General features: G+C 52.1%; 1 protein-coding gene across 1 annotated transcript in view; it reads right to left on the reverse strand.

The window, feature by feature from the left end:
• SRL (sarcalumenin) overlaps positions 1 to 8,302 on the reverse strand; it is a 29,906-nt gene extending 21,604 nt beyond the window's left edge. The window contains exon 1 of the mRNA XM_061209142.1: positions 8,249 to 8,302. The gene's annotated coding sequence lies outside the window, so the exon portion shown is untranslated. The remainder of the gene's footprint in view (positions 1 to 8,248) is intronic.
• Between the last annotated feature and the right edge of the window lie 8,985 nt (positions 8,303 to 17,287).

Genomic DNA, 17,287 nt, shown 5'->3' on the forward strand with positions numbered 1-17,287 from the left:
ATTTCAGACTTCTGGCCTCCAGACTGGGAGAGAATACATTTCTGTTGTTTGAAGCCACCCAGTTTGGAGTCATTTGTTATGGCAGCCCCAGGAAAATAATATAGGAACCAGCACCTAACTCAGCCCTACAAAAGCTTCCCGGCCCCTCTCTTGCTAACTCGGTCATGCTCACCAGCCCCAGGGCCCCGTCCCCGTCCCCTGCTCCCCCTCTCCCGGCAAGCTCTGACTACTTATTTTTAGCCCCTGATTACATCTGCCTTATATGGTTCCCTAACTCCTACCATGAGCGGGGACAGCCTCCCCTCCTGGTTTGTAAGCTTTTTGAGGACAGAGAATCCCGAGGATATTAACAGTGCTGAGAAGGGGCAGATGTGTTGATGGATTTCCCGAGGTGTCCAAGTTTCATGATATTTGAGGAAACCAGAGGCAGATGTCAAGCTACAGGAATACTGTCCGCAGCGAGACCCTGTACTCATTGCCACAGTCCTTCTAACCTTAAAAAGTGTCTGAGATCGAAAAACATCCTAAGCATCCAATAACCATTTTCTTATTTTAGTCATATAACAACCCCATGCTGTAAATAGGGCAAGTATTATTATCCTGTTTTACGGGCAAGCAAACAGGTGCAGAGATGGTAAGGGGCTTGGTGGCGAATTGTGACAATGCCAGGGCTTGCTCTGTCCTCAAGTCCCAGAGTGCATGCCACCCCCCACCCCAGGCACACGTGTGGGCAGCCTCGGGGAAGGGGGGTCTGGGTGGAGAGGCCACTGGCCTAAACTATCCACTCAAAAACAAAACTGAGGCAGGAAAAGACAGGAGAAGGAGGTGGATTCGCCACAGGACTTCTGTTCCTGTCACAGCTGGGACCCAGGCTCCTTCTGTCAGGAGCCTGAGGCCAGGATGGGCACCCCCAGGCCACGGCGAGGGCTGTGACCCCTCACCAGTTTGTCCAGACCCCTTCCCAGGTCCCAGGGAGCATTCCTGGTGTCTTCACCTCCTGGGATAAGCTAGAGAAATAAGCAATCTTCTATTACCTGATCCTTGGAACAAAGGGCAGAAGGAAATTCAGGAAAAACCAAGTAACCAGCAGTGGCTGGAAGCCTCTCTGGTGAGTGCAGGTGTACAGGGCAGGCAGCTATGGAATCAGATGCACTTCAAAGACCTAGTGATCAAGGCGATGGCTTTGTCCTCACCTATTGCCATCTAGGGAAAATTCTATGGGAGGCAGATGAATGGCCACTTGGAGGAGAACCAGGAGCCGCAGTTTTGGCAGCGACCCGGTGGGGGAGGGTGGGTTTGCTCCCAAACCCCAGAGCTCTCCCCTGGCCTGGTTGTGGGCTGATCTCCCAGTGCAACCCACTTCCTGCGGGCCCAGAACTCCAGGTCAGACTTTGCCTGCACCTGTTTGAGCTCAAAATGCAGTCCCCACTCTAGAAGGATCCAAAAATATCTGAGAGGGAAGAGAAGGGGAGGGGCTCACTGGAAGGGGAGCAGGCTAGAGTATGCTGAGGGCTAGGGAGAGAGCCACTTGGCTTGGCATTCAAGGCCCTTTCCAATGGGCTCCAACCCATCAGGGTGGTCTGATCTCCCAAAACAGGAGCCCCACAATCTAGCCAGAGCCGGTGTCAGCCCGTCCCTGCCAGCGCAATGCTCCGAGCTCCCCCACTCCTGGCTTTGATCACCATCTTCAGATACTCCCCTGTCTCTGCCTCCTCATTCATCAGACATTGTCAAGTGCCTCCAGTGAGCCCAGTGCTGTGCTAAGTGTTGGTAATGGAGTGGTGAGCAAATTAAACAAATGCACAGCCCTGTCCTCTTGCAGCTGACAGTCCAGCGATGGTCCCCTTCCTCCCAGTGTAGCTGAAACCCTGCCCCTCCATGAGGCCAACCTTCCAGCCCTCCTCTGAAGTCCAACCAGAGCTGCCGGGGGTGTTAGTTACATTTTTTTTTCAGTGCGTGTCATCTCCCTAAATAGAATGTGGCTCCTGGGGGCAGGGCCATAGCGCATTCCTGCCTGCACAGCGTGGCCAACTGGGAGCTCACAATGGGCACAGCCTGGCCTTGGGGCTGGAGAGCTGGGCCTTTCAGAGAAGGGCCCCCATCCGCCTCATCTTTCCAGCCTCTCCTGTCAAGTGTCCACCTTGTGTGATTAACCAGCCCCACACTTCCTCCCCTCCGTTCCTGCTGCGTCCAAATCCACATTGCACCCTCATGCCTCTTGCTGATCATGTACTGCCTGTCACCCCAAATCACAAGTCCATCCTGGTTCCCGATCCAGGGTGGGCTCCCCAGGGATGGCCACATCACCCATTTCTTCAGGACCCTCTGCTTCTGAGGAGCCCTCCTCTCCCCAGGATTGGCCACACAGCCTGTGCTCGTTCTGTGCCCTTGAGCACTCTCTCTGAGTTGACAGAGGGCTAGAGGTCAAGTGCTCTCCAGGTTGCGAAAGACAAGGACCCCTGGGGGAGGGCCCACCCAAGGGCCAGAGGAGAAAAGCCTCTTCTGATCACTTAACAGCCTTGCAATGAACCTGGGGAGCCTGCCCCAGCTGGGCCAACCTCCCACCCGAAATCCTTCTGGGTCCCGGACTGAGAGCTGGACAGAGCAATGGCGACTGTGCCTTCCTGTGGTCCCGATGACACGATCCCCGGAAAGACGGGCTCCTGGGATGGGGCCAGGCAGCGGCTACTAGCCAGCCCCATGGTCTCCTGGTCTTCAGAAGCAGGCCTCTGGGCACACCCACAACCAGGCTCCCCTCCACACCAGCCCAGCCGGGAAGAGCTGGAGGGTAGAGAGGTAGCTACTGTAGGCCCTCCCTGGGGCTGTGAACAGCTGACCTAACAGCTCAGGCATTTTAAAAGCAGATTCCGCCACCCAAGCCCCTCACGCTGAGGATGGGCAGCTCAGGACAGGCTGATCTGGAGCTCTCTGAGAGGGAGGACAAGGAAGCGAAAAGTGCAGGCTTGTCCCCGGGGCAGAGGGGTACCTGGGACCTTGACTCTGAACAAATCCTCCTTTGGGGCTAGAGAGGGATGAGGCTGAAACCAAATGGAACAGGATGTCCCTGAACCCAGAGAAAGACACAGCACAGGTGACACAGACCAGGAAATGGATGTCTCCAGAAACTCCGCTAAAACTGACCCATCCCATTTGCCGAATTACGCTACCCGCTTCGCCTCCAGCTGAGGTCATAAAGGCTGGGGGTGAGCAGAGAGGATGGGGCCTCCTGAGGACTGAGCAAGTTCTGCAGCTGTGGCCACCGTGGCTCCCTCCCTCCCTCCCTCCCTCCTTCAGGGTCCAGTAGAGAAAGCCCCGCTCTACAGCTCACTCCCCGGCACTCAGAATCGGACTATCTATTGCCTCAATGCCATGATTAGGGACTTTGGGTAAGACCTTGCCCACCAGAGCAATGAGAAATTCCATGTTAGAGATGCATTCCTTAAGGTAAAATCTTCTGACTCTTTTGAAACAAGTGGTTTGGGAAAGTGACAGTCTAAGTGTTGAGCCATTGGCCCTTGTTGGAACAAGTTTCAGGGCATGTCTTATGGGGGGACAGAGCAGGGCCAGTGTTGGGGGAGAGAAGGGAACCACCAAGAGGGAGAAAAGGAACCCGACAGGGCAGAGGTAGGAGTCTGAAGCCAGACTTCTAGCTCCCGAGTCCAGATGGCCCCTGAGAAGGCAGGTGAGGCAGGTGAGCGGTCTTAGAGGGGCCTGGCCTCCCAGAGCAGATCGTGGGTCCCCTCAGCCCAAAATGAGTCCCGCCGATGGGCCAGGGAACCACAGAGGGAGGCCTTGCAGCCACCGGGAAAACACCCCAGAGGAAACCTGAGCCCAGCTGCCTCTGGGCCGCGTGCCCCCCAGCGGCTTCCACTGAGGTAATCTAACCGGAGTCTGAACACAGTGCTTTCGGGTGCAGGCCCAGTGCACATCTGCGGAATTAACACCTCGGGTGCGGAGCCTGGGGTTGGATTTTGGGGCTGGTAAACCAACAGCAAGAGACCAACATCCACTGTGACTAAAATGCTGATTCACTGGCCGTCTCCTGGCCTCATCTCGGACGGGACTGGAGACCAGGCTCTGGTCTGGGCCCTGCTGTGCGAGTCCACACATCTTGGGACAACCAGCCTCCCTTTCCACCCCACAGGGTTCTTGGGCAGATCAGCTGGGTCCTTCCCCTCCATGGCCCTCCCCACTCCATAGCAATCCCCAGTATAAACCAGGATCCCCACTTCCTAGTTCAGCTCCCTGACGGGTACTAGGGCTGCTGAGTGGACCTCGAGTGTATGGTGTCCCTCTGAGGTCTCCACGACATGTCCCCTCTGACCCACCTAGGACCTGTGCATCCCACTCAAGCTCTGACGTCCAGGCCACTCCATCCACTGTGTTCATCAGCCTTTCCTGCTCCTCTACACCCTCCCACCAGCCCATAAACACACAGCCTCCTCTGGTAAACCCACCCACCGCCACCTCCTCTTAGGGTCATTTATCCTTCACAGACTTAATGTTGAAAGTCTCACTGGGTGAATGTGTCGCCTCCCTGTCCTCACTGAATAACATGAGCCGTTCGTTGACAGTTCTCGGCTTCCTGGTGTCCAAGCTAACGCCTCACCTTCCACGGCTTCTCCGTGAGACTCACTGCCTCTCCAGGAAGCATCCTTCGGCTCTGCTGCCAGGTCACACCTCTGCCTGGGTCTCATCCCATCTTCCTGAAATCCATTTATCTTCTTCCTCTTCCCACTCCCCAGGGACCAGTCCTTGAATCTCTTTCTCTACAAGAGCTTCCTTGGCAATCTCACAGCCTCGCCCTCATCTTTACTCAAACAAATCTCATCTCTGGATCCCCAGACCTGACTTTCCTCCTAAGCTAACTATCTCCAACCAGATGTCCCCCAGAACCCAAAATTCATAAGGACCCCAGATGAACTTTTAAAATTGGTTCTTTTATGATCCTGGTCTTTTTTTTTTTTCTGGCAAGGTCATGCCAGCCGTGACCTACACTATCCTCGAGCAATATTTAAATGTAAGGGGTTGTGAGTCCAGCTTTAGATTGGATTTGGAGTAGGGGAGGGGCATCTCACAGCGGCAGACCCCACCCGTTCCCCCTCCCCCAGCCGCCACCCTTGTTCCAGGCCAGAAGGCATCATATCTATGCCTTGCACTGGCCCCTCAGACCAGGTCGAAGGAGGACCAGCCATCTCTCTCCTGTGTCCATAGGGATTAGGCTCCTTCCCAGTCCACCACACCTAAGCGAGCACCAAAGGGCCACGTGGATGCAACCGGCCTCATCAGGACCTCCTTCTGGTCCAGAATTCCAGCTCTGGCCCTTGAACTAGCTGTTTGAGCTTCACTGTCACACCCAGATGGGAGGCAAAGCCAGCATTTCCCAAACTGTGGTTCCACAGGCCACCAGGCAAGGTGCCCACATCTGAGGGCTGCATCCATTGAGCAAATCCAGACTAGTGCCTCACACGGTGGACCACGTGCTCCCTATGGCTCGTCCAGCTGCACTGAGCCAGGAGTCGGGGACCTTGCTGGGGACACAACTTGCAGGAGGGCTGGAGAGGCTTCTGGGGTCTGCTATCTCCCCGGGACCCCTGAGTGCATGACCTTCTCTCAGAGCCCTCTCCACGGTGGATCATGGTATCTGGGCTGCCGTGCTGAGGGTATATGAAAACCGCCTCCTTCCAGGTGGGTGAGGAAGGGTCACGAAGGAGTTCCTGAGAGACCTCCATCGCTCATGGAGGGCCCGGGGAGCCCCAGTGTGAACCAACCTCTCGCCATTGGATGTCAGGGTGGGGCCAGAGCAGGTGGGCAAGTCTACAAACCAGGGCTGGGCTGGAGGAAACAGATGAGCAGACTCAGAACACCTGCCATCCCCCCATCTCTGCCTCAAGCAGGTAACGGGAAGCAAGGATGTCCCAAATTCGGCCTAACAAACGCCAGCAGCTTAAGCCCAAAGCAATGTTTTCTCAGCCCCTCCCCCATCCCACCCCACATGCTCTCTGAGGAGTCAAAGTTCAAAGGCATCAGTCTTGCCCTGTATCCCAAGGGAAGCTAGCCTCCTGTGGCCTCACGCCCACAGGCAGAGGGACTGGGGCGTCCAAGGAGGCCTGTCAGAGAGAGAGCAGCTGAGGAAGGACAGAAACTCCCAGGTGGGCTAAGACTAGCCCTGGCTGGATGTGCCTGCCACTGAATTGCTGTCTGACCTTGAACGTGGCTCTCTTTCCTCTGGCTTTCCCTCCCTTACCTGGACAATGCAGACTGAGTAAACCCTCTCGGGGCTGTTCTCCTCTGTCCTTGAGCAGGCTTGTCCCCAGGCCAGGCCCCCGAGACAAAGGACTGGGCTGGATCAGGGTTCGGGGGGGGAGTCTGTGGAGCCCATCACCCCAGATCAGAGGGCCACGGGAGCAACACGGGCACAAAAGAAAGAAGGGCAGCTCTGTACGGTCCCCCCAGGAAGCAGGAAGGGGAGTTAGAGAGAAGTCTGCCTGCCACCAGCGAGAGGCGAGTGACACGGGAATGGAAATGAGGATTCAGCAGTGGGGTGGGAAGTTCAGGACCAAAGCCACTGCCTGTGGGCATGGTGGCATTTACCGGGTGGCATATTTTAGGGGAAAGTCAACCAGTAGGAAGGACTTTCATTATGGGGGTGGGGGGAAGCCACTCTTATGGCTGAAATCTCCCCCAGGTATCGCAGGAGGAAGCAGTCTTTGGGGTGTGCAATATGCAACTGGAGGGGTGAGAAAGTCCACCGCCGGGAAGAATGCACAGCCCAAGTCCTGAGCAGGGGTGAGGAGGGCGGGAAGCTCGCACACTGGTGGACAACCCTTTCCCGGAAGCCAGGTCAGGGTCACACCGCAGAGTTTGGGAAGGAAAGGGCCTGCAAAGAGAGGATTTTTGCACAAAGCACCCACCCGCCTCCTTTCCCAACAGAAAGATCCCCCAATGAGGCCTGTGGAACATTCCAGATGTCCAGTTCCCTTCGTGGAAGGAAAGATAAAGGATGTCCCTAAAAGGCTAAAAGTTCCTGGGGCAGCGGCGTGGAAGCAGAGAGAGGTGGCAGCTGGGGCTGGGCGGAGCTGGGGGAGGGTGGCAGTGGATCCCGGGCTCAGGATCAAATGACACGGCTGTTTCCATACTTAGCCGCCTGACAGCCGCTTGGAATCCTCGCCACCCCAGCCACTGCAGCCCCACGGAGCCCAAATTAACTCAAGGGCAGACAAGGGCAGGGCCCAGCGGCACATGTGAGGCCAGAGCCCCCAACCTTGGTCTCTAACCCCGCAGGGAATGGCTTCTTCTCCTGCCTGCCGCGGGCTCTCCTCCCTGGGTCTGGGACCTCAAGAAACAGAAGCTCCCAGACCCCACGATCCCCAGCGCAGATGAAGCCAGCTGTCATGAAAAGGCAAAGCAGGAGGTCCGGGTTCCTGGGGTGTCCCCAGAGCACCACTGGAGCACCCCTGAGAGGAACTCATCCCCAGGAGTCTTGGGAACAGAGGTGACAAAATGCTCAGGTACCCCTTCCACGCCTATAAATAACCCCCATGCCGTAACCAGAGCCACTGCCTCGGCCACACAAAGTGCTGAGATGTCAAAGGAAAACCACGGCACGCAGGCCCCATCCCCCTTCTGATGAAGCCCCCAGCCTAGCCCAGCTTCATTCGAGTGGGTCCCATTCCTCCTCTGAACTGTGTCCAATTTGGTTTCCAGCCTGATCCCCAACTTTTATCTTCAGTCCTGTCCCAAACTGACCCCCACTCTGTCCCATTGTTTCCAAGCCGTGCCCCCCCCACCCCGCCCTCACTCATGCAAAGCCAGGCCTCTGCGATCTCCACCAGGTGGGAGGGTCAACTCAATGACCTCCAGGGGCCCCTCCACCTCCAAGATCGGGGTCTTTTGTCCATCTAGGAGGCTCTAGTCTTGACTTTTGGGGTTCTCTTCCGCAACATCTACTGGCCAGCCCTTGTCTCTGGCCCTGGCCCCCTGCTCCAGGCCTTGCACCTGCCTGCACCTCTCGGGTCACGGCTTCCGCTCCCTCTGGCCTCCCCACAAGCCCCAGGTGCTCTCAGGTCTCCGCACCCAGTGCCTTCTCGGTCAGACCGGCTGGGAGCAAAGGTCTGCCATCAGCTCCAGGAATCACGGAGGCCTCATCCTCCATCTCCGCCCGAGCCCCCCACCCCATGGTAAACATAAAACCTCGGGGCTTCGTGGGGGTCGCAGACTGGCCTGGCCGACAGGGCAGGGGTCATACCTGCTTGTCCTGGGAGCAGAAGCGAGGCCACGAAGCAGCAGAGCAGGACCAGCGCCCTCATCGTGACTGCCAAGAGAGCCCAGCTGCTCCTCGCCTCTATTTATAGGGTGGGTGGCAGCGCGGGGCGGGGGAGAAGGGTCACACAGTCACTAGGGCAACTGGACGGACATGATGGGCAAGCAGGTCAGACCCCAGAGGCTGCAAGGAGGCTGCTCTGCCCCTGCTGCGCCAGCTGCCGACCCCGGAAGGCAGGGCCCCGTCTGGATTCTCTCCCCTAGCTGCCTGGGGTCACGTGACAGGGGTCACGGGGCGGGGTAGCAGAGAAAACGTGGGGCGTCCTTTGGGTCAGGTCTGGGACTCAGGAACCGAGTCTTCCCAGCATCTGCAGTAACTTGAGCTGAAGTCTGGGCAATCAGTGACCTTCACACGCTTCAGTTTTGTGAACGAAGGGCCTATTCGACAGCCACTGACACAGGTTTTAGCCCCTCCCCGAAGGTCAGGAGGGGAGAGCTTCGATGGGTAGTTAAGGAAACTCCGCGACCTGACCTTTGGGTCGATGGCGAGGAGCTTCACCTTCCCAGGCCTCTGGAAGAGACAGAATGCTGGCGGGAGGGGAAAAAGGGGAGCGAGGAGGCGCGCTGGATGCTCTGAGTGTGGTCGGTCAGACAGTGGAGGGACGGATCCCTTTCCAGCGGTGCCTCTGCTATGTGCTACTTGATGCACTCTTCCTGAGGGCACGTGATGGCCCCTGAAAGCCAGTTCTAGGAGGGGTAGCACTGGCTGGTCCTGCTGGGAAGGGGGCTCCCTGTGGGGGTGACAGCTGTCTGTGGAGGAAAGGACGAAAGTCAGTTTGGCATCTTTCATGTGCTTTTTAAAATGGCTTTATTGAGGTACAACTGCCACACAGCAAACAGCGTATTTAAAGTGTAGAATTCGATACATTTTGACACACGTACATAACCACCATCAAAATAACGAAGATTCCTCACTCCCGAATTTTCCTCATGTCCCTCCCTCTTACCCCTTCCCAGGCAACCATTGATCTGCTTCCTGTCACTACACGTTTGTTTGCATTTCCTAGATTTTGATATAAATGGAATCTCCCCATATGTGCTCTTTTTATCTGGCTTCTTTCACGTAGCATAATTACGCTGAGATTTCTTCACATTGCAGCGCGTATGGATAGTTCACTCCTTTTGATCCTGATTCCATGGCCTGGATGGACTACAGTTTGTTATCCATCATCTATTGAGAGACTTCTGGGTGGTTTCCAAGTTTTGGCTATTACCAATAAAGCTGCTATGAACATTCGTGTACAATTCATTATGACATACGCTTTCATTTCTCTTGGGTAAATACCTAGGAGTGGAATGGCTGGTAGGTGTCTGTTTAAATTTTTTCTTTCTTTTATTAATTAATTTTTTAAAATTTTTATTGAAGTATAGTTGATTTACAATATTGTGTTAGTTTCAGGGGTACAGCAAAGTGATTCAGTTACATATATGTATATATTCTTTTTCATATTCTTTTCCATTCTAGGTTATTACAAGATATTTAGTTCCTTGTGCTATACAGCAGGTCCTTGTTGTTTATCTATTTTATATATAGTAATGTGTATATGTTGATCCCAAACTCCTAATTTATCCCTCGCCCCCTTAACTTTTTTTCTAAGATGACTGTACCGTTTTACGTTCCCACCACCACTTCCTCCACATCCTTGCCAGCACTTGGTCAGTCTTTCAAATTTTAGTCATCCTTACAGGTGTGTAGTGATATTGCATTGTAGGTTTAATTTGCATTTTCCTAACGACTAATGATATTAAGCATGTTCCCATGTGTATATCTGTCATCCACTTCTCTTTTGTTTTTGTTTTTTTTTGGCCACACCACGCGGCTTGCGGGTTCCCCAACCAGGGATTGAACCCGGGCTCCCGGCAGTGGAAGCATGGAGTCCTAACCACTGGACCAGGAGGGAATTCCCTGTCATCCACTTCTTCAGTGCATCTTCAATGAAGTGCCTGTTCAAGTCTTTTGCGCATTTTTTACCAGTTGTTTTCTTTTATTGAGTTTTAAGAGTTCTTTACATACGCTGGAGCAAGCTGTTTATCAGAAACATCACTCATAAATAGTTTCTCCAAGTCTGTGGCTTAACCTTTCATTCACATGTGTCTTTCAAATGGCAGAAGTTCTTAATTTTTATCAAGTACAATTGATCAATTTGTTATTTTATTTTGGTGTCATACTGAAGAACTCTTTGCCTAACCCAAGGTCACAAAGATTTTTTTCCTGTTTTCTTCTAGAAATGTAATAGTTTCAGGTTTTACATTTAGACCTATAATCCATTTTCTGCTATTTTTTTAATATGTTGCAAGATGTGGACCAAAATTTAGATTTTTACAAATGGATGTCCAGTTGTTCCAGTACAACTGGCCATTTGTTAAAATGGCCACTGAATTGCCTTTGCATCTTTTTTTGAAAATCAGTTGACCATATATGTGTGAATCTATTTCTGGACTACATTCTGTTCCATTGATCTATGTGTCTATCCCCTCACTAATACCTCACTATCTTGATCACCATGGCTTCCTAATAAATCTTGAAAACAGGTAGTGTGAATCCTCCAACTTTGATCTTCTTTTTTAAAGTTGTTTTGACTATTCTCATCCCTTTCATGCACTTCCACATGAATTTTGGAATCAGCCTGTCAATTGTTTTTCTAAAAGACTTCTTGGAGTTTAATTGGATTAGGATGAATCTATAGATCAGTTTGAAGAGAACTGATGAGTTATCGATTGCAATGGTTAACTTTATGTGTCAACCTGACAAGGCCATGTCGCCCAGCTGTGTGGTCAAACATCAGTTTGAATGTTGCTGTGCGGGTGTTTTTCAGACGTGCTTAACATTTAAATCCACAGCCTCTGACTCAAGCAGACCATCTTCCCTAATGTGGGTGGGCCTCACCCAATCGGTTGAAGGCCTTAAGAGAAAAGACTGAGGTCCCCCGAGGGGGAAGGAGTTCTGCGTTCAGACTAGACAGCAACTTGGACTCGTGGACTCGCCTGACTCTCCAGCTGCCGCCTCCCCCGTGGATTTCCGACTTTCCGGTCCCCACAACCTCCCTCTGTAAACACATATCCCCTTGGCTGTTTCTCAGGAGACCCTGACCGACACACCAACACTGAGTCTTCCAACCCATGTTCACGGCTGGGGGGCTGGGGGGTGCTCCCCGTGAGGGAGGAGGCAGCGCTCGGTCACGGGAGAGAAAAGGACGTCCAAGCCAAGGAGGCGCCCGCCCCACCAGGGGCTTCAAGGGACGAGAGGCGGACTTTACCACCTCACAGTGGAGCCCGAGGCTCAGGGCTGAAGGGACTTGTTCAACGTCACCAACTCAGAACGGAGCTGCTGGGCCTGAACCCGGATCCGCCCGACTCACAAACCCGGGGCTTCTCCCATCAATCAAGTGAATGCCAGCCTTGGGGGAGGAGAGGAATTAGCAGGGCAGGGAAGAGGGTGGAGGGCTGTGACAGGGAGCGGGGGGTGCAGGACAGAGAGAGGGTCAGAGAAAGCACAGGAACCCAAGCCAGGCAGACGGGGAGGGTGAGCCCAGCACTGCTTAAAGGGTTGACTGCATTTGATTTAAACATGCCCTGTTTGAGCTCAAACAGATCCTTGTACAGCCAGCAATGATTCACAACAGCCAAAAGGTGAAAAAAAGCCCAGGTGTCCATCAGCAGATGAATGGATAAACAGAATGTGGTCCATCCATACAATGGGATATTATTCAGCCATAAAAAAAAAAAAATACTACTACATGCTACAACATAGATAAACCTTGAAAATGCTATGCTAAGTGAAACAAAAGTCATAAAAGGACAGTATATTAGTTTGCTAGGGTTGCCATAACAAAATACCACAGATTGGGGACTTAAAAAACAGAAATTTATTTTCTCATAGTTCTGGAGGCTGTTTAAGTCCAAAATCAAGGTGTCAGCAGATTTCATTTCTTCTGAAGTAGCCCTCACTGAGAGAACCTTCCCATTTACCTCAGAAATTAGAGGCTGTCTACCTTAGAAGGACCCAAATTCATACCCAGTGCAGGAATTCCCCCCCCCAATAGCTCTGACAGAGACCTCTGTTTGAATACCTCCAGTGACAGGGAACTCACTACCAGAGAACACTAACTCTGCTGTTTTGAATATGAGGTGAGGCCCACAACCAGCCACAGTGCTCCAGATCTCCTCCTCACCTGCCACCGCACCTTCCCACAGGAAGCCAGGGACACGCACCACGAGAGTCCCCTAGAGAATGGAGACCGCCTCTCCCCTGATCTCAAACATGCAGCCCCCCACTAACCCTCTGCGCCGTCCACCCCAGACAATTCCTCCTCCCTACAAGGGAACACATTTTCATCAATTCTCTTTCCGAATTTTCAGAGCATCCTCTCTATCTCCCACAGGAGGGGAGGCAACGTGAGGCAGACAACGAATCTCTGGAATGTGTACAGCACCGCAGCCTTCTCCAATCACTTTGCCGTCTCCTCTTGAACTTGATCCTGAGGCTGCCACGGAACCTGTGACCTAGGCCCCCTAATTCAGGAAACTCTGCAGCTGTCACTCCTAGCTCCTTTTCAACACCAGGGGTGTGGTGGGGGAAGAGCCGGTTTGGGGAGCTCATTCCTTCCTACAGCTGCCAGATTCAGGGCCCGACCTGCCCCCCAGCCCCCAGTCCTACCCCTCCTCTCAGCCAGCACACGCTCCCGTCAATCAACACCAGAAGCTGCAACTCAGTAGGGCAAGAGGAGAGAGGGGACCAAGGCAGGGGATGGCACTAACCTCACCCCTAGCGCAGGACTTGCAGGGCAAGGGAGGCACACAGAACTCCAGAGAGAGGGAAAAAGACAAATGCCACAAGGATGGTAGCATCCAGGAAAGCACAGAGAGGCAGCCGGATAAAGAAGGGCCCATGGGATAGGCTCGGGTGGGATAGGGGAGAGCCAGAGACTACAAAGTCTGAGGCTAAGGACAGCGTGGCCAGCCAGCTCCAAGAGGCGGCTGGAGGATTTGCATGTGCTTTATGTACTGGTCTGAGGCCAGTTAACCAACCGCTAAGGTGGCCAAGGTCACAGGAAGCCCCCTCCCCCCCACCCCTTTCCACTAGACAACCCTTCAAACATCTCACAGAGCTGGTGCGAATGCCCTGCTGCCAGGGACGCCCCAAAATCAGGGCAACAAGCAGCATTTATTTATCATAACCCACCCTGTGCCAGGAAAGCATAAAGATGGCTCCCAAATATCCATAAAGTACACCAAGAAAGCAAGAATTGGACATAACAGGAGATGAAAACCACACAAAGGCAGGCACACAAAATGGAGCCATTTGTAAGGCTGATGATACAAAAGCAAACGGCACTACATACGTAAGTCCTCCCATGTGTGTAACTTGATCACTTGCCAATTCACAGTGTCCTTAAAATAAGAACAAGCCAACTGTTCGGGAGAAGTGAAATTATTTCTGCTGCTGAGACTCAACAGGAATTTCTTCTGAGGATCTTCACAAAGAGGACATGGTGTAATGTAATGATCCTTGAGATCAGAGCAGACATACATTTCCCATGAGATTTAATCCCTAACAAAAACCTTAAAATAGGGTGGGGGAGGCCACCAGGAACCAAGAATGCCTAGCCCCCTCCCGAAGAAACCATCACCAAAGAGAGTCACATGCTTAGAATGTCCCTCCACGGCCACACTGGTGGCAGAATCAATAGCCTAGCACAATCTATTTGGGGGACAACATCTACTAAAATATATTCATAATAGCCGTTAAGTTGGAAGCAACCTAAATGTCCATTGTTAGGTGACTGGCTAAACAAATTTGTGGTATGTTCATACAATGCAATATTCTTAGCAATAAAAATGAACAAACTGCTAATATACACAAAACCATACATGAATCTCAAAAAATATTAAGAGAAGCCAGACAAAAAGAGTATATATACTGTATGATTTGTATGAAGATCTAAAATAAGCAAAACTAGGGAGTTCCCTGGTGGTCTAGTGGTTATTAGGCTTCAGCACTTTCACTGCTGTGTCCTGGAGTTCAGTCCTTGGTCAGGGAACTGAGATCCTGCAAGCTGTGTGGCACGACCAAAATTTAAAAATAAATTAATTAATTAAATAGACAAAACTAATCTATAGTGATAGAAATTAAAACTGTGGAGAATTCCCTGATGATCCAGTGGTTAGGACTCTGCGCTTTCACTGCAGAGGGTGCAGGTTCCAGCTCTTGTCGGGAAACTAAGATCCCGCATGCCACGCTGTGTGGCCAAAAATAAATAAATAAATAAAACTGTGGTGAGATTCCACTCTACACCTACCGAATTTGTTGAAAAAAAAAAACTGAAAAATATAATGATCTGACAATATCAAGTGCTGATGAGGTTGCACAGCAACTCCAATTCTCAAACATTGCTGCTGCAAAATGGTACAGAGCAACTGTACACACACATACATAAGTGAGAGCACGTAAAACTGTAAAATCTGAATAAGCCCTGCGGTGGGCACTAACAGCGATCACCTGGCTTCCATGTCATACATTAGGCAAACAAGACGCTAGCACTGGGAGAGGCGGGGTGAAGGGTGCCGGGGGCCTCCCTGTACATTTCTATACTTCCAAAAATTAAGTTTTAAGAAGCAAACCACTTGAGGGCTTGGTGGGGTGCCGGCTACACGGGTGTATATTCAATTTGTGAAAATTCACGGAGCTAAACACTTCAGTTATGAGCCCTCTTCTGAGTGTACTTTATACGGTACTTCAATAAAAAGGTTTTTAAGACAGGTTTTGTTGAACTTTGCATTGATCGTGGCTCTCCTAGACCCCTTCCCATCACAAAAAATAAAGTCCAAGCTTCTTAGCGTGGCTTGGAAGTCCTCTACGATCCGGTTCCCACATCGTCTCCACTTCTTCCTCCTCCCAGGCCAGTGTCCGCACTGCCCGTAGGATACCGTGCCCTTTCCGACCCCCTGGCCTGGCTCCCACGTGCCCCTGACGCCCGGACCCGCGGCCGTACCCACGGAGGTGTAGCCAGAGCAAGATACACACAGGGCTCCCAGACTCGGCAGGAAGAAAAGAATGAGATACTTCGTGGGTAGTTTCTTGCATTCATCACCTGTGCGGAAATGGCAACGTTTCAGACACTGCGGGTTAAAAGGAAACGTGCTATTAAAATTAATGTCTCTTGTTCCTTTCTGACCGCGGCCTCTAGACCGTCGTAAGTCACGTGTGCAACGCGCCGGACTTCCGCCGGGCAGCGCAGGCGCCACCACCCGTGGCCGCGTCCTCGGAGCCCGCGGGTGCAAGGAAAAGCCGACGAGCGCCTCCACGCGGAAGACACGCAGGAACCGCGGGTTCGCGGCGTTTGCGTGCGGAGCGTGCGTGAGAGCGCGCGGGGCGGGGCCGAGCCTGGGCCAGAGGAGCTTGCAGTCGGGAGCGCGCGAGATGGCCTGAGGCACCAAGGAGCATGCGCACCGAGGGGCGGGGCGGAGCGAGTCCGGGAAGAGGCGCGACGGAGGCCGCGCCCCTGATTCCCGCCGCCTGCTGGTGAGACCGCCTACGGCCACTGGGCGCGCCACGACAGGTCTGGGCTTGGGGTATTCCCCTGGCCCCGCCCCTGAGCCGCGCCTCTGGCCTATAGGAACTGCGTAGTTCCACAGACACCGGAAGGAGGCGGAGCCTCCGCCTTGCTGGGCCAGACATCCCGGTTCCGTAGCGCCCTCTATTGACCCTCTCAGGAGCTGCCTGGAACCCGTCGGACGCGCCTTGCACCTGGCCAAAAGGGGTCGCTCTGCTGGCCTTGGGAAGGGGCGTCCCCGCCCAGATCCTAGCGAAGAGGGTTCCCTCAAACACGCATTTAATTTATGTAAATATATCTAAATATATCCCAAAAGAGAAAACTACAGTAATAATGCTAAGTGAAAGAAGCCAGACTCAAAAAGCTAAATATGTAATGTCATATACTGTAAATGAATATATTTATAGTATATGACATTTTGAAAAAGGCAAAACTATAGAAACCATAGGAATAGATTGGTCGGTGGTTGCCAGGGGCTGGGTGGACCACAAAGGGACATAGGGGAACACAAGGATGAAGAAACTATATCTTGATTATGGTGATGGTTACACATTTGTCAAAACTCCCACAAGCAAAAACTAAAAAGTGAATTTTTACCGAAGTTAAATTACACTTTAATTTCTTTAAACACTAAAAAACAAAAAGAAGATTGGTGGTTATCAGGGGCTCAGAGAAGGGAGGAATGGGGAGAAACTGATTAATGGGTAAGGGGTTCATTTTGGAATGAGAAATGTTTTGGAACTAGATAGAGGTGATGGTTGCACAGCATAGTAATGTAGTAAATGCCACTGAATTGTTCCCTTCTAAATGCTTAATTTTAAGTTATGTGAATTTCACTAAAAAAAAGTATTAAAAGTTCTAAGAAAAAAGAAAAAATGCAGGCTCCTGCCTGCCTTTCTATTCAGCAAATTCCTGTCTGGAGGCATTCATTGTGGGGTGAGATGTGAATCAGCTATTCTTCCTCTCTGGCCTCAGTCCCCATGTACCTGTCATGTACCTGAGGAAAAGCAGGTCAAGAGGGACACATTATAAAGCAATCTCTGGTCATGGAGGATGAAGGAATTTAAAGGACCACCCCCTTACCAACTAAGATGTAATGTCCTTGTGCCATTATGATTCTCAACTTTCAGAAGAGAAAACTGAGTCTCAAAGATCAAGTGGTTTGCCCAAGGTGGATCTGATCACCAGCAGACCAACCCCAGGACCTGAGCTCTTAAACACCGCACCATAAGGGAGTGCTCACTTCTCTTCTGTAGATGAGGATACTGAAGTTCCAAGAGGTTACACAAGCCGAGGAAGTTGCAAAGCCTAGGGATCAATCAGGACCACTGAGCATCTTGTGTCCTTTCTCTAGGAGACAGGAACCTATGGCTTGGTTGTTCATTCTCTCCTTGCCTCCCACCAAGGAGGAA

This window comes from Eubalaena glacialis, chromosome 13, assembly GCF_028564815.1.
Source record: "Eubalaena glacialis isolate mEubGla1 chromosome 13, mEubGla1.1.hap2.+ XY, whole genome shotgun sequence".
NCBI lineage: Eukaryota > Metazoa > Chordata > Mammalia > Artiodactyla > Balaenidae > Eubalaena > Eubalaena glacialis.